Below are 23,095 nucleotides of genomic sequence, written 5' to 3'. Positions count from 1 at the left end.
TCGCATCTTCGCACTTTCGCCTTCGCCTTTTTATAATTGTGGAGCTCTCTATCGTGTAAAGACAATTTTAGCCGTACAAAAGGACATCTGAGGCAGACGATTAACTTTTTAGAATTTATTTTCAACAGCCTGCGTAGATCCATAACTTTTTCTTGGGGGGGGGGGGGGGGGGGGGAGGGGGGGTCGATGGATAATTAAATTTGCCGGAGTGGGGGGTGTGGCATTTTTTGGAGAGTTTTAATTATATATAATTGATAAAATAAAATTTTCCGTGGGGGGGGGGGGTGGGTGGGATCCGGACCATCTCTCTCCCTTTACTGCATGTGTGAAGTTATTAATATTGAATTTTCCGGGGGGGGGGGGGGCCTCTCCCCCTCTAGATCCATACATGAGCAAGGAGTGTCGCATAATGAAATTAGAATAATATTGTGTTTGATCCACGGTAAACAGACAGCTGGTAAGTGACAGGAGTCTGGAAGTGCATATGTATACATGGCGGACATTACATTTTATGTGGAGTGTAATGATTAGGCATAACCAGCACTGGTAAACATATGTCACATACACATTAAAATATCTATAAATATTCATTGTAAGCACAATGGCCTAGTGCATGCGTACCAATAATATCATGGATTAATCGGAAAACCTTGGCGAGTACGGTGCCTGCATCAAATTATATGTAATCGACTGAGACTTTCTGAATGCTAAAAAAAAAGGCGAAGGCGAAAGTGCGAAGTTGCGAAGGCGAGAGTGCGAAGTTGCGCGAACTTGGAGAGCCAGTCTGACGTATTGATAAAATACACAGGTGACAAATCAAGCGTCGTTTTGAGAAGCTTGTTCACTTTTAAAATGACAGTTCTAGTCAGTATGGTGTACAAAGGACACATCAATTCGTTCTACACATTGCTTTAATAACTGAAGGAATATCACGACGCTTTTTAGAATAATTGAAAATGTTTATACAAGTGTAATTTTTTTTATTTGTTACATATGTTGATTTTCTTGAGCATTTGCCTCCTTTTCATCAATAGCAACTTTATAAATAAGATAATGATCTGTGTCAAAGCCCGAGAGAGGAGGAGATAGAGAAATAGAGAGTAGTACAAAAGTTTAATTTGACTTCAAAGGTCTAGAAATTTCGGTGCACATATCGCCTATGTTCAAATAATAAGCAGTTTAGGGGCATCATATTTCTCCTGTTATGGAACGAGCTACCTGGTTCAAAAATTGGAACGAGGGTATGACACCTATTTCAATAATACAACAATTTAACAATAAAACCATATCCACCAGAGCATGTGAATTTACTGAAGTTAAAATTGTTCCATGTAATACATTTTGAATGTTTTATTGCTTTCCCTCTAAGTATTTTTTTCCGAGTGGTTTACACTGGTAATGAACGATTAATAATATTAGAAATGCCAAAGTTATCTTGAGTGGCGCAATGGATCTGTAGAAATATTAATTTAAAGCATAATACCATAATGCCTATGTTTATTACAATGTGTGGATCACATGGTTCAGTGGTAATAGGATTAAGGCCAGTATCCGAAAGTCGCTGGTTCAAACTCCACTTGATGTTGTGTGTTGTGCACTTGGACAAGGCACTTCATCTACATTGCCTCAGTCCACCCAGCTGATATTGGGTACCGGGTTACGCTGTGGGTTAACCTGGTGTCCCATTCAGGGGGAGTCAATGACTCTCATCCGCTTAGCACCACGGAAACTGGAGATAAGCACCGGTGTTAGGCGCCTTCATGGCACGGAGAAGGATTTAACTTAACTAACTTGTTACAATTTATCACAATAAGCATTATTCCGTATATTGTACACAGGCATGTGTTTCCTAATGGTGAAGATAGGGACTGTATAGATGTTTTGATCTGTGAGAGTACAGAGTGATTACCTCACAATGACACCGAAATCTTTAAACTGGATCAATTAATGTAGGAAACCGAATATTATACATAATATAACGAATAGTTTTGTCATTTCTCTTGTAAACAGAAAATGGATATCATTTATACTAAAAAGGAATTCCCAAGAAATGAACAAAACAAAAAGACAAAACGTCATTTTTGAGTACTTTCTGTGACGACCGGAAGTTACGCCGGATCATACAAAACATAGTAAACATATCTTCATACATTGTCTTGTATTTCCTCAAATTTTGGATGTTCAAGTTTTTGTTAGTTATAATATCTCGTTGAGAAATGGTTTTTGTCTCGAGACCGGAAAGGAACGAACGGAAGTGATTAAGAAATTGAAAATACGTATTTTAGTACATTTACCTATGATAAGTTATTGTTCGTCACATTGAGAAAATGATAAAAAAAATTCTAATGAAAAAAACCCAACAACCTTTTATTGCTTGAACACTTCGAGTGAAAACCGGAAGTGACGTACGACCAAATGGAACCCGTTAAGCACATGTTCATTCAAATGTCCATTATCCATACAAGTTTTGTGTCTTGATCTCTCAAAGTTTCTGAGATCTAGGGGGTAGTTTGTTTTTTAAAAAGAAGGCTACCTGAGATATTTGAGATGTCTCAACGGAAGTAGAACTTTTTTGGGTTTTTTTACGATCTGTGGATGACTTCCTGTATTTTTATAACTAAAAAGTTACCTCCATGCTAAATAACCAACATATTTTTAAAAAATCCGAACTTGGTGTACTTCCTGTGACGACCGGAAGTTACGCCGGATAAAACAAAATAGTGTTAGCACGTGTCCATACACAGGTCTATAATCCTACAAAGTTTGGTTGTTGAAGTCGTTACCGTTTTTGAGATCTCGTCGATATAAGGTTTTTTGTCTCAAGACAGGAAACGGACAAACGGAAGTGCTTAATGAAATTTAATTTTTTTATATTTTGTTACTTTCCTATTTTACATTATTATTCATCGAAGTAGCTAAAACTATCAAATAAAAACAGTTTTATGGATAAACAGTTTGATTTGTTTGAACTCTTCCGCTGTGGACCGGAAGTGACAGAAGACAAAATGAAACTGTTTAAACACATCTTCAATCAAATGTCTATGATTAGTGAAAGTTTCGTGTCTTAATCACGTACAGTACCTGAGAACTTGCGGGTACAAAATATGTTTTAAAAAAGCTTCCTGAGATAATCGAGATATCTCACCGGAAGTAGATTTTTTTTGTTTATTTAACATTGTATGGATGACATATGTAAGGATCTATACTAATATCTTTATTCTATGGGAAATAAATTAGATATGTAAAAACAAAATTTTTTGAAGTGCTTCCGGTGACGACCGGAAGTTACGCCGAACAAAATAAAAATGTTTAAACACATCTACAACTATAGGTCTATCATCCCACAAATTTTGGATGTTCAAATCTTTACCGTTTCTGAGATCTCGTTGGTACAAGCTTTTTTAACGCGGGACAGGAAACGGACGACCGGAAACGATTTTTGATAAAATGAAAAAAACGCCTCGAGATATTGTCATTTTATTCCATTCCAGAAAATTTCACATAAATCTATCCAGTCATCTCTGAGAAATCTTGTGGACAAAAACTGGGAAAAAAATAATAATAATAAACTAGACTCTTGTTGCTATAGCAACAAAAAGGTCTTCCGTTCCTCACATATAAATCTGTACAAAAGATCCATTTCTGTTGTAAACAGAAAACGGATATAATTTATACTGTAAAGGAATTCCCAAGAAATAAACAAAACAAAAAGACAAAACGTCATTTTTTGAGTACTTTCTGTGACGACCGGAAGTTACGCCGGATCATACAAAACATAGTAAACATATCTTCATACATTGCCTTGTCTTTCCTCAAAGTTTGGATGTTCAAGTTTTTGTTAGTTATAATATCTCGTTGAGAAAAGGTTTTTGTCTCGGGACCGGAAACGAACGAACGGAAGTGATTAAGAAATTGAAAATACGTATTTTAGTACATTTACCTATGATACGTTATTGTTCATCACATTGACTAAAATGTTAAAAAATTCTAATGTTAAAACAAAACAAAAAATCTTTTATTGCTTGAACACTTCGAGTGAAAACCGGAAGTGACGTACGACCAAATGGAACCCGTTCAACACATGTTCATTCAAATGTCCATTATCCATACAAGTTTTGTGTTTTGATCTCTCACTGTTTCTGAGATCTTGGGGGTAGTTTGTTTTTTTAAAAGAAGGCTATCTAAGATATTTGAGATGTCTCACCGGAAGTAGAACTTTTTTTGGTTTTTTACCATGTGTGGATGACCTCCTGTATTTTTGTACCTAAAATGTTACTTCCATGCTAAATAACCAACATATTTTTTAAAAATCAGAATTTGGTGTACTTCCTGTGACGACCGGAAGTTACGCCGGTCAAAACAAAATAGTGTTTACACGTATCCATACACAGGTCTATAATCCTACAAAGTTTGGTTGTTGAAGTCGTTACCGTTTTTGAGATCTCTTCTATATTAGGTTTTTTGTCTCGGGACAGGAAACGGACAAACGGAAGTGCTTAATGAAATTTAAATTTTTTATATCTTGTTTAATTTCATATTTTTCATTATTATTCATCAAAGTAGCTAAAACTATCAAAATAAAAACAGTTTAACGGATAAACAGTTTGATTTGTTTGAACTCTTCCGCTGTGGACCGGAAGTGACGGACGACAAAATGAAACTGTTTAAACACATCTTCAATCAAATGTCTATGATTAGTGAAAGTTTTGTGTCTTGATCACGTACAGTACCTGAGAACTTGCGGGTACAAAATATGTTTTAAAAAAGCTTCCTGAGATAATCGAGATATCTCACCGGAAGTAGAACTTTTTTGTTTATTTAACATTGTATAGATGGCATATAAAAGGATCTATACTAATATTTTTATTCTATGGAAAATAAATTAAATACGTAAAAACAAAAATTTTTGAAGAGCTTCCGGTGACGACCGGAAGTTACGACGAACAAAACAAAAGTGTTTAAACACATCTACAACTATAGGTCTATTATCCCTCAAAGTTTGGATGTTCAAATCTTTATCGTTTCTGAGATCTCGATGTGACAAGCTTTTTGTCGCGGGACAGGAAACAGACGACAGGAAGTCGATTTTGAAAAAATGAAAAAAACGCCTCGAGATACGATCATTTTCTATCACTCCTGAAAACTTGAAGTAAATCTATCCAGCCATCTCTGAGATATCTTGTGGACAAAAAATGGGAAAAAAATAATAATAAAAAACATTACAATCTCTATAAGGTCTTCCGTTGGAAACGGAAGACCTTAAAAACCTTACAATCACTATAAGGTCTTCCGTTGGAAACGGAAGACCTTAATAAGGTGATACCGAACAGTTTAGCCGTATAAATACAGCTATATGTTACTTGTAATGTAGATGCAAACATGTTATTCAAATGGCTTCAAGGGGAAAGTTCCTTTAATTACGTGTACACATTATACACTATACACATCTATAACACATTACACATGCATCTTACATTATGACACGGGTACATGTAAATCAATTCTTACAATTATACTCGAACACAAAACATTTTGTTTACAGTAGCGACCGTTTTCTATACCAGAACTACAGCTACATTCAGCAGAATTTTTAAAACAGTTTGCCTTTCCCTTTTCAGTCTTGTTTTAATTTCTGATTCAAACTCTTTACATCCCTACACACACCTATCAGCTTACAGTCTGGTGGCGGCCATTCAAATTATTTGCGTCATCGTAGGTACACAACAGGTATCTATAACGCCAATACCTGTAGTATGTAGGACAACCAGTATGGTGTCTACACATTTAAAACAGGTAGTGGGGTGGCTGACAACTCAGGCGTGATTTCTTTTTTTAAAATGTCAAAAATGTGCGGTTGTTTTTATAAATAATGTAGAACGTAAAAAAAATGGAGAGAGAGAGAGAAAGAGAGAGCGAGAGAGAGAGAATTGTATGATGGTTCTTTTACAGAAAACAAAAAACTGTTAATCATAATGGAGTAAACAATTCAGCTTTGTAAAATACTATAAACAATTGGAATAAAGATCTTCAAGAACACAGTTTTATAGACTAAAACTGCATGTAATTGAATATATATATATATATAATCATATACTAAAAATTGTAATGCTTCAACAAATTCTAGCAACGTTCATGGCCTCCAAATTCATCAGAAGAATAACAATACCCGTAGAATAATAGTTAGCCCTCAGTCAGGGGTTTCAAAGGTTTTACATTACAACATGTTCTATGTAGAAAGTGTGTTAAAATCATTCGCATGCTTAAATATATGAAACAAGTTCTCAAGTATTTAAAAGTTATATTTTCACCATTAAATTATTATCCATTTAAGTGTGGTTTCGATTGAGTTTATAAATTATTTATGAGAAGATATCAAGTTAGACGTGATGGTATAGTATAAGCTTTGGTAACTAATCTCTTATGCGTAATGTATTTTGCTGCTTGAAACATCAACTTTTAAACTGAATTTAAAAAAAATTATTAAAGTACCATACACTACTATGATCAGTATCTACATTTGGTTGAAATCCTCCTTATGTTATCATTTGGGATCCATGCTGTTCCATTTAAAAAAAACGATTAAATTATCATACACTACTATGATCAATCAGAGACATCAATACAGACATCGTTAAACTGTTAAACATTCATTTGAACATATCAAGTAAAACATGGTGGTATAATATTAAAATCGGTAAATCAACGCTTATACTTTATACCCATTACTGCGACAAAATCAACAATTTAACCTAAATCAAACAATTGCAAAGTAACCTAATTAAAAAAAAACAGCAAAACATTGAGTAAAAAAATATGCATTACAAAGATCCGTGTCCTCTTGTGTGTGTGTTTATAATTGATATCATTGTAAGGTTTACAGTGGTACCTTTTTAAAGAACATGCTCATTGGAATGGAAAGAAAAACAGACAATAGAGAGACCAAAGAATAAGGACAGACAGGCGGATAAAGATAGATAGATAGATAGATAGATAGATAGATAGATAGATAGATAGATAGATAGATAGATAGATAGATAGAGAGAGAGAGAGGGAGAGAGAGATAGATAGATAGATAGATAGATAGATAGATAGATAGATAGATAGTTAGTTAGATAGATAGATAGATAGATAGATAGATAGATAGATAGATAGATAGATAGATAGATAGATAGATAGATAGATAGATAGATAGATAGATAGATAGATAGATAGATAGATAGATAGAGAAAGAGATAGATAGATAGATAGATAGATAGATAGATAGATAGATAGATAGATAGATAGATAGATAGATAGATAGATAGATAGATAGATAGATAGATAGAGAGAGAGAGAGAGAGAGATAGATAGATAGATAGATAGATAGATAGATAGATAGATAGATAGATAGATAGATAGATAAATAAAGAGATAGAGAGATTCACAGTGAGATAAACAGTTTAAATGTTTTGTAATTTAAAAGTTTCATTACACAATACACCAGGCAGGCGTGGAGAGACAAAGAGAGAGAGAGAGAGAGAGAGAGAGAGAGAGAGAGAGAGAGAGAGAGAGAGAGAGAGAGAGAGAGAGAGAGAGAGAGAGAGAGAGAGAGAGAGAGAGAGTTTGAACATGTTGTTAACCTACGATGACACCAGAGGACATGACAGGTTGAATATCTGCCATTCAGTTAACTCAATGATAACTGAATGATCTGGAGAGGTGACTGAATGGCACAAATATGCCATTCAGTCACATTTCAGTTACCTATCAGTCACTTTTCAATTGACTGAATGGCAAAGGGGGGTATTTTTACATCTTATCATTCAAAAGAAAAAATTGTAAGACTGTTAACCGTGGACTTCAAATCAAAAGTAAAATATACTCAGATCAATCCATGAAATGGTAAACGTTATACTGTATCGTCTTACTAATCGTCACCAGTGTTCACATTAATGTTTATATAGTATGTATTGTTGTTATACAAATAACCACCATGCATAGTGTAAAACTAAAATTTCTTATTTTTTTCATTCGTGTCATATGTTACAACTTAACATTCATTTTATGACAAATACACGTTTCCAGAAATTTCTTTCAACATTTTAGGGTGTAACTCTACAGCAAACCAACCAATCAGGTGACACCTCTATTGTCGGGTGTAAGATGTCAGCCCGACAAACTCTGCATAAATTCGGGTACACCTGACTGCAGGTATTATATGGATTATTGGCGGCCGGACATTTAAATATGCTAACATCAAGGACACACAGTTCGTTTAGCTATAATGTAAAGGTAAGGCGTTGGTTATTATATCAACATTCGATCTCATTAAAAAACTTCGTGTTTTTAACAATGAAAATGTGAACTTTGAACACCGTATGTGCATTATCATAAATGCATGGTGGGGGAGGTAGATGGTAAATAAATGTGATGATATAGGAATAGCGATTTGAATACATGTATGTAAAACAAGACTGTTATTTGTTGACACAAGCTGTTGATGTTTCCATATTGCAATTTCTCTTTTTATTCATTACAGACAGAAGAGTTCTAGTATCATCTCTAGAATCAGGTGTCAAGGGAAGTAACCAGCATTGATAGCTTCCGAGAATAAGGGCGTGGACTATAGATTCAATCAAACGACACCAGGAATAATTCAGTAAGTCAATCCAAAATATAGATCATGTAGACAGAAGAATACTAGATGTTTATGCCTCTTAACACATTTCCTTTTTTGCGTGGACCCTGAGGTCCATGCAGAAAATAATTAAGCGAGGTTAAACCCTGAGGTCCATGCAGAAAATAATTAAGCGAGGTTAAACCGGATGCTATGGGGAAAATTCAGCCTACGCATGAGCTAGTCTGGTTCCTGTGCGTAATGGGTAGCACCGGGAACCAGGCTAGTGCACACGTTTCTCTGAATCGGGATCGGGATTCCATGCCATATGCCATATGCACACGCAAGTTCAACGGCGCGGCGCTGTAATTGTAAATAAATGATCAGCATGTGATATGAACTGTCAGTATTATGAAATAAGTTAATGTTATGCCGAAACTACAACATGTAACTTTCACAGTAGGCGAGGCTAGAGTACTTCCCGATTAAAAAATTTTAAGCATAAGTATGATTGAATAGCTATGTGACTGTACAGTATATAATATATGATTAGATAATTATGTAACTGTATAAAAGTAATAATCTGAAGAAAAATGCATCAAAATATGAAATTAATTTACACAAAGCGGTCACTGCATAGTTAACAAAGTAGGGCGAAGCGTAATGTGTGCGCAAATAGTAGAATTCGCCGAGTGCCTGATTCTATGCATGCATTCTTATTTAATATACTAGATCATAATTATTTTAGAAGTATGAACCCTTTAAACTCTGAGATAAAAAGTCAGGGCTAACATATACGTAATACAACGTACACATTTAACAAAATAAAATAAAAAATAAAGACTGTATAGGCGCGACTCTCCTGCCAAAAGTCACGATGGTAAAATTCTAAACACTATGTTAATTTCATAAAAATACAAAATAATGAGTCGCTTCCCTTTCGGTGTGAAAACAACATAGTGACGATCGATGTGTTCGAATCCATAGAGTTTACTTTACTCAATTACTGATCGATGTTCATATATTTTATAAACTTGTCCAGTATTCGAGGTATATAGGCACTTCACATGCAGTGTTTGTCATACTACCTTGTTCTATGGAAAGTACCTGTTACTATTAATAAAATTTACTTGGCGTACTGAGTTCAGGAAACCAATATGTGGAACTGCTTCTATACAAACTGTGGGATTTGATAGAAAATATACACATATTCATGGTCTAATAAATATTTTTTTAAGGTTACAAGTTATTTAACAGCCTTAAACTAGAAGTACATGTATACTGGTATATATCTGTGTTTACCGGTGCATTGCTGTTAGAACAGTTTATACAAGGCATGTTTTTAATAGCTATATGTATAAACCCAATATGTATTCATAAAGGAAACTATAATGAAAAGACAAAATGTTATGAAGTTTTGATATTTTATTGTATTGCATCATGTTAAATCATGATCTTTATGTGCATTGTGTGTATGTTTAACGTGTGTAAATGCACGGGACACTTCAAAATATATCTAAACTTGAACCTTCTTTAATATTGGCCCCTGGTATGTAGGGTGATTAAAGAAAAGAGTAAAAATCATTGGAATTTTATATAAACCTGTATCACTTTGCTCAGTGTATGACTATTTGTCTGTCTGTCTGTCAAACCCCATATCTTGAGCACAGGTAGGAATTTCATATTTGTTTGGCTTATTACCGCTTGGAGGAATGACTGTAAAACATATAGATTAAATTGTATTATGCTTTTTGCCAAATGCATTTTTTTTTTCTTATTCATGTTAAAAAACACATAACAGGCGTTTAAAAATACTATATATATGCACATGTACCTGGTCTAAATTCCTTGCTGGCTGTAAGAAATTTCAAACCAGGTAGTGGGTGTATAGTGCGTCGTATTTCTTTTTTAAATTTTTAAGGTCGAATTTCACAACATAATTGTTATCATTGTCCCAAATCAGTAATTTAGATCAGAATTTTAGATAAAAGACTGTCAACTCATCCCCATCCGCCGAATTCAACTTCCCTGGTTAACCCATACATCATTAATTCGATCATGTAGACGTTACCATAAATAATTACAGAATATTATATAAGGTTATTTACCAATCTGTCGTGGTATAGAAATGTAAATTATGTTAAGTGTGTACACATATTTTTTTGCATAATATGTTAAACCAATTGAGATGTCATCCAAAGTATCTGCCCGGGTGATTACATGTAACTTGCCCTACAATTTCGGCCTATATATTATCCATAATTCGTTTTATCCGTATAGTGATATCGTAATAATGACTAGAGTGAATTACATGTTTTCTACCACTCGACTACAATTTTTGCTAATCGAGGCCTAGAATAAAAATACATTCCTAACTATCATGTTAAATTGTGGTACAAAATTTTTAAACTGTTAAGAAAAAGTTATAAAAGTGTTAAATTTCGTCATTCTTCACCTCTACGGGACTCTAAAAAAAATTTCAATTATATATCCCCCCCCCCCTACCGCTGTTTAAAAGAGTTTTTTTTAATTTACGTATTACGTTAGGATCATGAAGTTTCTCCCCCATAAAAACATTAATAAATGGAAGTAAAAAAAATAAGATACAATTAAGGAGCTAAAGAGCTAAATGTATACTACGCACCCTCCATTCCTCATCCCGGATTATAATTTTGATGATTTCGAAAATAATCATTTCTTGTTTTTTTTGGCTTGTTAGGAATTTTTGCCCCCCCCCCTTTTTATAAGACGGTGCTACGTGTACGTTCCTGGAATTTACCGTAAATATAGTTAATAAATAAATGTGAGCATTCATCCAAATAAGTGTAAGTGTAAGTGTAAGTTACAGCTGTTTCCTACAAGTATCTTTGAAGAAATGTCCCCATTAGTTAGCTTTGCAGGATTTTGAGAAGATTTTGGTAATATTTCAGCAGATTTACAATAACTTGTTAGAGTTAAAGTAATTCCCCTTATTGTGACGTCAAAGTTTACGTCGGTTAAGTGCCGTCTGGCTCTTTGAAAACTATCCGGAGAAATAAAACTACGCGAAGTATGCTGTTTTATTTACTTAAAAAGCATGATGTTCCTGAAATTACACATTTTATCTGCTTCTCAAAAGTTTACTTTGATTCTCGCGAGAATATGAGAGCGCCATTTGCAATGCTTGGAATTGCATTGTGGGTCTGCTTGGAATTGCATTGTGGGTCAACTTAATTGACGCCCAAAAAAATATGTCGGATTAATGTGTAAGAGATTTATTGTGACGTCACTCGATTAAATGACGGTAACTCCGTTAGTCTTATGTAATGGAATTACGTTGTATCAGCAGTATATTTACAATGCATGTACATAGTCTTTTGTTGATTTTATCTTGCTTGTTCTCGTGAGAGCGTGAAAGTAGAAACCATATTTACAGGGAACTGCTGGTCCGATAAAAACAGGGCATTACTGGTCTGAGTAACTGATGCCAAAATCATCCGTTGAATGAATGTGCAACTGGTTTGAATTTTTTTTTCACAAACGCGTTTCTGGTGGTGCTCGCTTCGCTCGCTATAATTTCAAAATAAAAAAAAATATGAGCAATTCCTTTATGTTCTGTGTAAGTGTAAATTAGGTAATACTTTATCTATAACAAAAATGATTGACTTGTAAACATCCTTTTATTTTATACATTTCTATATGTAAAATGGTTGGTACGACACGTTCATAGGACCTAACTTTGAGGGCGGATGGCATATAAACTATCCGGTCAATTTCGTTTTAATTATACAAAAAGTTAACTTATACGTTATTCTTCCATCGCTGAAAATTAAAAAAAAAATCGTATGTTTGTATTTTTTAACATATGAAAATGAAAATGACCCCCCTCCTTTCCCTACGATATCTTATATACAATGTCAAGGATGATTCGGACAAACGACCAAAGTTTGAGCGCGGCAAACAGATAAACTATCCGGTCAACTTACTTAACATTTTTCACATAGGTTACTCAGAAGTTGACATTTCAGTGAAAAAAAGGAAATTGTATGTTTGAAACATTTCCCCCCGAGACTCCTTAGGTCAATAATATAAAAAAAAATTAGGTCATTTGAAAGAAGGCCGATTTTTAAGGGAAGTGAACCAGATTCTTTAAAGTCTCTTGTCCTAGGGGAAATTTTACTCTAAGGTAGGGACAAAATGAACATATAGAAGAAAGTTTAAAATATTTACAAGTTTCTCCTCTACTGAAACTAAATCAAAACTGATGGCATATTAGATATAATCAATCATGAAGACTTCTATCTTTTGTTTAACCTTATGATACGAGTTTCTATTACAAATTGATCATTGTACAATTATATATAATATTTAAAAAAAAATTAAACTTTTTTGACACTGAATTGAAATTACTGATTTAATTTAGATGACCATAAGATGTCCTCTTAAATTATTAAATTTAATGACACCCAAGACACGTTGGCTCGGTGCGTTCAGGTGCAAGAGTGGTTTTATAATCATTAGAATCGTTCACCTTTACTCTAGTTACCTACTAATTTTACCAAAACCAAAAGTGCCATAGTCTTTGTGACATAGTCCTTGTTGCCAGATTTGTTGATTCAAGAATAAAGTTTAATTAAATGTTTATATAAAACTCCTGACAGGTTTTTGTGTGGGCTATAATACCCAGCAAGGTTATCGTTACAGCCTGCAGGCCTATCGTCTTGTTTTAGTAGCATCAATGTAACGCATGTATTCACTTGTGTTTAGACCCATATGAAATTTCGGAAAACACAAACTTCGCTGAAGAACAGTTCAACTGTTTGCTTGGGTTCATATCCGTATAAAATCCCTTCATATAGACATAGAGAACAGTGTAATATTTTCAATAATATACATTTTGAGTATTTTAATTTTTTCATTTCAGTGTATAAATGTGCACTCGGTGCACATGCAGAGAGTAATAGCTTTCATGACTGCAGGTATAACGTCCTGGGGGCTTTCACACCTGTATTTCAATTTTTTCAATTCAATTTATTCAATTTATTATCCTTGAGCTTTACGTACAACTCATTATAATACATATAAAATTATATACAAATGTGCAGTAAGTGAGTGGACATATTAAGACAATATAATCATGTACATATCAACATAAATGTATAAGTAGCTTAAACTGTAGTATTATTACAATGCTGCGCTCTCATTTTGGAAGCGCTAGATAAATATTTTCCTAAATTATTGAGTTCCTTTGTATTGTTAACACTTAAAAGTTTAGCTAGCTTAAAACACTTTGTTTTTTGTAATAAAACTCTTTATATATTTCTTTCGTAATTCAGTGTAAAAAGGACATATGAGTATAAAGTGGAACTCATCTTCTAAATCTTTGTTATTACAATGATTGCAAAATCTTTCATTTCTTGGCACCTAGTTGTGTCGACCCTTTTCAATATTTAAAGAGTGTGATGAAGTTCGAAAAATACTTATAAATTTTTTTGAAGTATAATTAATCGGTCTCCTAAGATAAGTTTGCAAACAAAAATTATCCACAAGGTGTTGATATAACCTACTCTTCGGAGATGTCGAAAAAGATGACATCAAACTTTGTTTATAAATATATAATATTCTACACTCAATTATCTTGTAGGTTTTACATTGATTTTGAAAAGTTTCGTCAAACAAATAGTTTAGACCCATGCAAGATAACTCGCTTTGTATGAAAACCATCCAGTTATCGTTATTGACAAGCATGATTTCGTATGCCTCCTTCAAGATAATGTTATTTGTATTTTTGTCCCCCGCCGCAACGCGGAGCGGGGACATAGAAATGCCGGGCGTCCGTCCGTGTGTCCGTGGGTCCGTGCGTCCGACCGTCACACTTTTTTGTAAGCGCTCTCATGCCTACAAATTTTGACGGATTTTCATTAAATTTATACCAAATGTTTATACCACTATTACCTTGGTCAAGTTCGAAAATCAGCATTGGTCGATACTTTTTGTTGGAGTTATGGGACTTAAACCACAATAATGACTCCGTTTTATCCAAAAATTTACCCTGTAAGCGCTCTCATGCCTACAAATTTTGACAGATTTAAATTTATACCAAATGTTTATATCACTAATACCTTGGTTAAGTTTGAAAATCAGTATTGGTCGATACTTTTTGTTGGAGTTATGGGACTTAAACCACAATAATGACTCAGTTATGGGACTTTAACCACAATAATGAATCAGCCTTGGTCGATAGACTCGACACTAGTATACTGCTTGACTGGCGGGGGACCCAGGAATTCTATTCTTGTTAATTTTTAACCAGTATTTGAAAATTCGTAGTTTTCTTCTAATATACAAAGGAAATCTACCCAGTTCATAATACACTAAATTATTTGTAGTTTTTTTGTTGACCCCAAGAATTCTCTTACAAAAATTGAGATGTACCTTTTCTATATCTGGTGCTTTGTGGAAACCCCAAATTTCAGAGGCATATGAAAGAATACTATGTACATACGTATCAAATACAGAACATTGAGTTTCAACATTAAAAGAATAATTTTTCATAGTGTTTGATATTGCAAAAAGTGCTTTCCGTCCTTGATCTGCTACATATTTTTGTGTTTGTAAAAATTTTCTATTGAAGTTAAATAACATACCAAGATACTTAAAAGTATTCACAACTTCTAGTTGTTGTTCATTGTATGACCAGCTTTCAAGATCTGATATTTTCCCACCATTTCTAAAAATGACAACCTTGGTTTTAGACACATTTACATTCAGATCCCATTGTATACTAGTAGTATATTCCTTAAGTGTATTTAACATACTCTGTAACCCAGCAGGGGTTTCAGCAATCAATACCATGTCATCTGCAAACATTAGCAGGAAAATATCAATCATGTGTTGCTCAATGGATGGACAATTGTTTTTTATAAAGTTTATCTCAAAATCGTTAACATAAAAAGCAAAAAGTAGTGGTGATAACACTTCACCTTGCATAAGACCCATGTCATTACTAAAGTAGTCACTTAAAACACCACCATATTTGACACGTGGCTTCACATTATTATACAGTGATTGTGTAACTTGTAATAATTTCCCTCCTATACCAACTTTATATATTTTATCCCATAACTTGCATCTGTTAATAGAGTCAAATGCCTTTTGAAAATCCACAAAACAACAATATAGACGTTTTTAGTTATATAGAGTTTTGTTAATAAGTGATTGTAAAACAAATATAGCATCTACTGTACTAAGTCCTGGTCGAAACCCAAACTGAGCATCAGTCAAAATATCGTATTTGTTATCCCATTCAAGGATTCTATTATTTAAAACACTTGTAAATAGTTTTCCAAAACAACTGACAATAGAGATACCCCTGTAGTTGTTTACATCATCAATGTCACCTTTTTGTGTACTGGTACAATACAACTTTTTGTCAACAGATCAGGGAATAAACCTGACATTAGTATTTTGTTAAAAAGTTTATGTATTACAGGCATCAAAATATCATACCATCTTATAAATAACTCATTTACAATGTAGTCCTCACTACAACTTTTGTTACATTTTAGTTTTTTAATAGCCTTACTAATTTCATCATAGGTAATTTCTTTATCTAACTCTTCATATACGGCATTATAATTCACAAAGTCACATGTACTTTCTGTGTGGTCAACGCTGTTACTTTCAATAGGTCTTTCAAAATATGCTTGGAAGTCGTCATTCGTTGGGCTACATTTTCCAGACTTGCTTTTCCCTTTAGAGAAAAAACTGTAAAAGTGTTTTGGGTTGTGTTTTCTCAAAAATCAAACATGTCCCCCTCATATCGTTTGTATTTATATTTTGATTTTTTCATGTATTTTTGGAATTTTTTCTTGGCGACTAAAGTGTTTATTTGTTTTCATATGATTTGTCATTATTGTATGTATGGAGTAGCCCTTTGTATTCTTTCAATAGTTTTTTACAAGTTTCGTCAAACCAGGGTTTGTCCTGTTTCATATTCCCACATGCGTTGTATTTATGTATGGTATGTTGTGCTTTAGATACTTTAACATCCATGTAAGGTAAGACACAGTCATTCAATATACTGCAAATATTGTTGATACAAGTATTGAGATCTGAAGAATTTTTTAAACCAATATCTAATTCACCGAGTAGGAAATTTTGATTTCGTGTAATTTCAGTCAAGATAAATTCCGCATTGTCATCGACCCACTTTACTGATTTGCTGTTAGTTCTACCCGAAGATACACTCGTTCTATGCAGTTGTGTTTCTAGGCAAATACCATTGATAGTAAAAATAATTGGTGAATGATCAGAAAAAATATTAAATATGCCAGTAGAAAAATGGCCTATACTAAACACAGGATGAATGACCATCTTTAAGTCCTCCTTAAAGATAGCTTAAAGGTGTTTAAAGGTAGCTTAAAGACGATCTTTAAGCCACCTTTAAGCTACCTTTAAGCTATAAGTATTGCTTAAAGGTAGCTTAAAGAAAGCGTAAAGATGGCTTAAAGGCAGCTTAAAGACTATCTTTAAGCCACCTTTAAGCCACCTTTAAGGACAACTTATAGGTCCTTAATGTCCAAACTTCTTTAAGCCACCTTTAAGCTACCTTTAAGCCACCTTTAAGCCATTAAAAAAAATTTAATTCAATATTGTGCTTAATTTCCAACAAAATGTATTAACTTTATGAAAGAAAAGGTATTAAAACGGTTTTTGTTCTAGAAAGAAAAATGAAAAAAAAAACACAAAAAAAACCGCCCACGGCGAGAATTGAACCCGGGACCCTTAATTTACTAGCATCACCACACATCCTCTGCGCCACGGCAACTTACATATAAATGAGCGTTTTTATATCCTATATATCAGTGGATATTGAATCACTGTATTGAATGTGTTTACTTGAAAAGATTTTGACAAACCATTCAATTTGTAACAATCAATTATATCTAATTTATAAATTACATGCATGCATGTATTTAGAATAAAATACGGAACTTGGTCTTCAGTGAACAAAAATATATTATACCTAAATGGAAACCGTTAGGTTCACTATAGTAGGCTTTCTTAGTTAATAAATTTAAACCGAGTAGATATACGTTCATCTAATTTATAGCTATAAAAATGTAATAAAGAAAATGAAATCATTTCTTTTATTAAATGCATTGATACTATTAGGGTATTTGTTCAATTTCCCGCAATTTCCCGATTTTCATGATCGCGGCGCCGTTCCAATATGTTTAAATATTTACATGTATGTACATGTACATGATTTTTAAACTATCAATTCTATAACAAACAAAATTACCAATTACCGGTGACGTATTTACTGCATGTGGCAATTGCAAATGACTTGTACATACAATTGTATGATGTGCCAGGCCGGGTATATTTGACATATTTACCCTTATACATATATTTAAATAATCAACCCCTATTTATGATCACCGGTACATTAATTAATTAGCCTCAAGATTTTACTCTTACATACATGTATCGTTAATTTGTAGACGTAACATCTTTGAAACCCAGAGCTAGGAAATAATACTTTGAAAATGAATTACAAATGTAGATTAACTTTTATTCACTAGACTTATCGTATACTCGTACATACTAAGATTCAATGCCTTTAGAAACCCTGACGTGCACCTGGGCACATGACACACCTGTTGTGTATATCTTGTATATTCTGTGTTAGTTCCAGGGGTTTTCTTAAGTTGGAAAAACAATAGACTTTAATTAGATATACACAAACATGCACCTGGGCACACGACACAACTGCTGTGTATATCTTGTATATTCTGTGTTAGTTCCAGGGGTTTTCTTAAGTTGGACAAACAATAGACTCTAATTAGATATACACAAACGAACAAAACTATGTCTAGACAAACAAAGCAGTAATATCCTGCCCGATATAACAAAGGCAGTTGAGAGTCTTTTCATCTTTAACATGTATCTAGCAGATCTAGAGTTAGAAATAATGAAAATTGAAAAAAAAATACAAACCTTAAACCGATTAACAAATTAAATCATGCATTTTTGGTTCATTATCTTTATTTTGTTTAATAACCGGATGAACTGAGAGAGAGAGAGAGAGAGAGAGAGAGAGATATTTTTTTCACCGATTAATTTATAATAGGAAACAAACATACTTTATTTAGTTTTATGCACATATTAAGATACAGAGACTGCGCTCATACCTACAATAATTTTGAAACCCCCAAAAAATTATAAAGATTTTTATAACGGCAATCTGTGTCCATCAGAGCGGTGCTGATGATAGCGATCTGTGTTTAATGGAGCGACGATTAAAACCGCCTGGAACACTCCCCCCCTTCCTCGGAAATTATGTTATCACTCGGATGACCCCCTCCCATCTCTATAAAAGAGCTTAAATTGCATTTAATATATATTTTTATTGTTCAGCTTGATCAATATTGACTTAAAGGCCACTTAAAGACAGTGTAAAGGCAGTGTAAAGAGAGCGTAAATGCCACTTAAAGATGCTTAAAGGTGGCTTAAAGGTGGCTTAAAGGTAGCTTAAAGAAGTTTGGACATTAAGGACCTATAAGCACTTGCTTAAAGGTGACTTAAAGGCGGCTTAAAGGTTGTATAGCCTTTAAGCTCCTTTAAGTCACCTTTAAGCCACCTTTAAGGACTTGCTTAAAGATGGTTTTTCGCCCTGTGAAAAAACAATGAACTTTCCGTCAACAGATAATCAATAACACTATTTCCTCTAGAACAGAAAAAAGCATAGTCACCAGGTACATCCCCAGGATGTCTACAATTAACAATTCGTAGACCTGATGACTTACATAATTCTAATAATTTTCTACCATAATTATTGGTGTGTTTATCTTGGTTTTTTCTTTCACAAAGAACTTCGGTGTCTTCTTATAAAAATGGTAGATTTCCATCAGATACAACATATTTCAAACATAGGTAATCATAGATTACTAAGCTCACCGAGACGGAGCATCACCCTTATGAGACATCACCTTCATAAGACCACCTTTATCATTTTATATGAAAATCTTACTTTATGATCTTGGATATTCATGGATTCTGTTTTGACAAAATATCGTATATCATCTGATAAATTTTGTTTATGATAATCATATGTTAATATGTTAATCAATACAATGATATAAAATTAAATATTGCATCATGTCATATTTCTAATATAATATATATCATATAATAAATAAAATACCGTAATAAACAATAATGAGATTTGATATTGTAACGTATGATATGACATTGTATTGTGTTATACCTTATTGTATTTGATCACATAATACAATATCATAAAATATAATACAATATAGTATCATATTACAATATCATATTACATAATACATCATAACACTGAAACATGATATTATATTGTATAATATAGAATGATATTGTATTGAATGACACTGAAACATATTTGATACATTATATGATATTATATCATATAATACAATATAATTTGATTCCAACGTTGTATCTTATCAAATGATACAATATTATGTGATATGGTAAAATATTATAAAATACATTATTATATTATACATATTGCATCATATGACACAATAAAATATATTACAATATCATATAATACAATTTCATGTGATATGATAATATATCATATAAACCAATATCATATCATACAATATCGTATGATACAATATTATATAATATTACAATATCATATAATACAATTTCATGTGATATAATTCTATATTACTGAAACCAATATCATATTATACAATATTGTATGATACAATATTATAGAATATACAATATTGTATCATAGGATACAATATAATATTTTGCAATATCTTATGTAATTGTATCATGTGATAAAATAATAAATTAAAAATACAATATAATATTATACAATATTGTATCATAATATACAATACTATACATAACAATATCATAATACATAATCATATCATAAAATATCAAAAAAATTGATACAATATCATATCGTATCGTATAACTTTTTATAATATAACATATGATATCATATTGTATCATATCAAACAATATTGTTTCATATCATACAATACTTTATCATAGGAATCATGTTATATCATTTATCAACAAACACATCTATCTATCGAGCTGGTTTGAGTGAGGTAGGAGATTTCTTTAGCATCCTTGATAATGGAGATCAGGCTCTGCTTCTGAAGCAACCTCTGCATTTAATTTATAATAAAGTTAAATCAACTATGCAAGCTATCATCTATAAAACATGTGACCTGTTCCAATAACTTAACCTCATCCAGCATCCGAAACCTATGGCTCAGATTCAGCATTCAAGCCCATCAGCTGCATTTGTATCATAAGACGCATCATCCATGCAATTTTGGTGAAGTTTGGACCAGTAATAACTAAGATATCATCATCAGAGGGCACTAGCAATTAAAACCTTAACTTCCTCCAGCATCCGCAACCTATGGCTCAGATTCAGCATCCATGCCTGTCAGGTGCATCTGTATCATAAGACACACCATCCATTCAAGTTTGGTGAAGTTAGGACCAGTAATAACTAAGATTTATTTTTTAGCATCCTTGATAATGGAGATCAAGCTCTGCATCTGAAGCTACCTCTGCGATTCATTCATATTACAGTTAAATCAACTATGCAAGTTTGAAATAGTACTATCATCTATTAAACATGTGACCTGTTCCTAAAAACTTAACTTTATCCAGCATCCGAAACCAGACTATGCATTCAAGCCTGTCAGGTGCATCAGTATCATAAGACACACCATCCATGGAAGTCTGGTGAAGTAAGGACAAGTAATAACTAAGATATCATCATCAGAGGGCACCTGTTTCAAAAACTTTATCTAACCAGCTCTTAAAACCTTAACCTCCTCCAGCATCCGAAACCTTGTGCTTAGATTCAGCATTCAAGCTTGTCAGGTGCATCAGTATCATAAGACGCACCATCCATACAAGTTTGGTGAAGTTAGGACCAGTAGTAACTAAGATATAATCATCAGAGGGCACCTGCAACAAAAACTTAACCAGCTCTAAAAACCTTAACCTCCTCCAGCATCCGAAACTTATTGCTCAGATTCAGCATTCAAGCTTGTCAGGTGCATCAGTATCATAAGACGCACCATCCATACAAGTTTGGTGAAGTTAGGACCAGTAGTAACTAAGATTAATCATCAGAGGGCACCTGCAACAAAAACTTTAACCAGCTCTAAAAACCTTAACCTCTTCCAGCATCCGAAACCTATCGCTCAGATTCAGCATTCAAGCTTGTCAGGTGCATCAGTATCATAAGACGCATCATCCATGCAAGTTTGGTGAAGTTAGGACCAGTAGTAACTTAAATATTGCTATCAATGGACACCCGCAACAAAAACTTTAACCTGCTCCAACAACCTTAACCTCCTCCAGCATCCGATACCTATAGCTCAGATTCAGCACTCAAGCCTGTCTGGTGCATCAGTATCATAAGGCACACCATCCATGCAAGTTTGGTGAAGTACAGACCAGCAGTAACTAAGATACTGCTATCAAAGGGCACCTGCAACAAAAACTTTAACCTGGTCCAACAACCTTAACCTCCTCCAGCATCTGAAATTTAGGACCCAGATTCAGCATCCAAGTCTTTCAAGTCCATAAGTAGGTCCAGATGCATCATCCATGCAAGTTTGGTGAAGATAGGACAAGTAATAGCTTAGATACAGGACCTGCAACAAAAACTTTAACCAGGTCCGGACGCCGACGCCGACGCCGACGCCGAGGGTATAGCATAAGCTCTCCTTGACTTCGTCTCGGTGAGCTAAAAAATCATCAGTTATGTAATCGTTTCTGATACCCGTTCTTGCATTTAAATCTCCTGTAACATATACAGAACCCATATTTTTATATTAACTTATTGACTCCTCTAATAATTGGAATATACAGGTATCAATATTAAAATGTTCATAAAAAACACTGTTTTCAGGAGGTAAATAACACATAGCAATGTAGATATTTTTGTTTTCAGCATTTGTTAAAATTTTACACCATAGTATGCTGTCGTATATATTTTCAACAATACTAATATATGGAGATAGGTGTGGTTTACAATAGATAACAATACCCCCACCTTTAATTGATTTTCTTGGAAAAATACACTTTTCATAGCCATCTATGTCTACAACATCTCCAGGAGCAAGCCAGCATTCACTAAGGAAAATTATGTCGTATCCATTTATAATTGAATGGAATTCGGGAAAGTCTATTTTATCACGGAGCAACCGACATATATTCCAAGATATAAACGACAATTCACTCACTGCACATTCCTACGCTGAATGGTTACCCCATATCGGTGGGTGACCCGCCCATCCAGTTTATTTATAGATTCCGCAATACCATCTAGCAGTTGTAATTTTTTCATGATATAATCCAGTTTTTCATCGACACTTAGGCCTACAGATTTGTTTAGCGGGGTGGAAGTTACTGGTAGATTATCCCTAAAAACGGGAGTATCCTCATACAATACACTGTTAGCTCTATTCA

At 33.6% G+C, this 23,095-nt stretch overlaps 1 protein-coding gene across 6 annotated transcripts in view; it reads left to right on the top strand.

The window, feature by feature from the left end:
* The first annotated feature begins 8,089 nt into the window (after positions 1-8,089).
* The window catches only part of LOC117684045 (uncharacterized), a 365,862-nt gene continuing 350,856 nt past the window's right edge, over positions 8,090-23,095 (top strand). For all 6 annotated transcript variants that reach the window (XR_010710683.1, XM_066074718.1, XM_066074715.1 and 3 more), the window contains exons 1-2: positions 8,090-8,271; positions 8,519-8,638. The gene's annotated coding sequence lies outside the window, so the exon portion shown is untranslated. The remainder of the gene's footprint in view (positions 8,272-8,518; positions 8,639-23,095) is intronic.

The sequence above is a fragment of the Magallana gigas genome, chromosome 1 (genome assembly GCF_963853765.1).
Source record: "Magallana gigas chromosome 1, xbMagGiga1.1, whole genome shotgun sequence".
Lineage (NCBI taxonomy): Eukaryota > Metazoa > Mollusca > Bivalvia > Ostreida > Ostreidae > Magallana > Magallana gigas.
The sequence above is the reverse complement of the archived record's forward strand: the minus strand, read 5'-3'. Positions and strand labels throughout refer to the sequence as shown.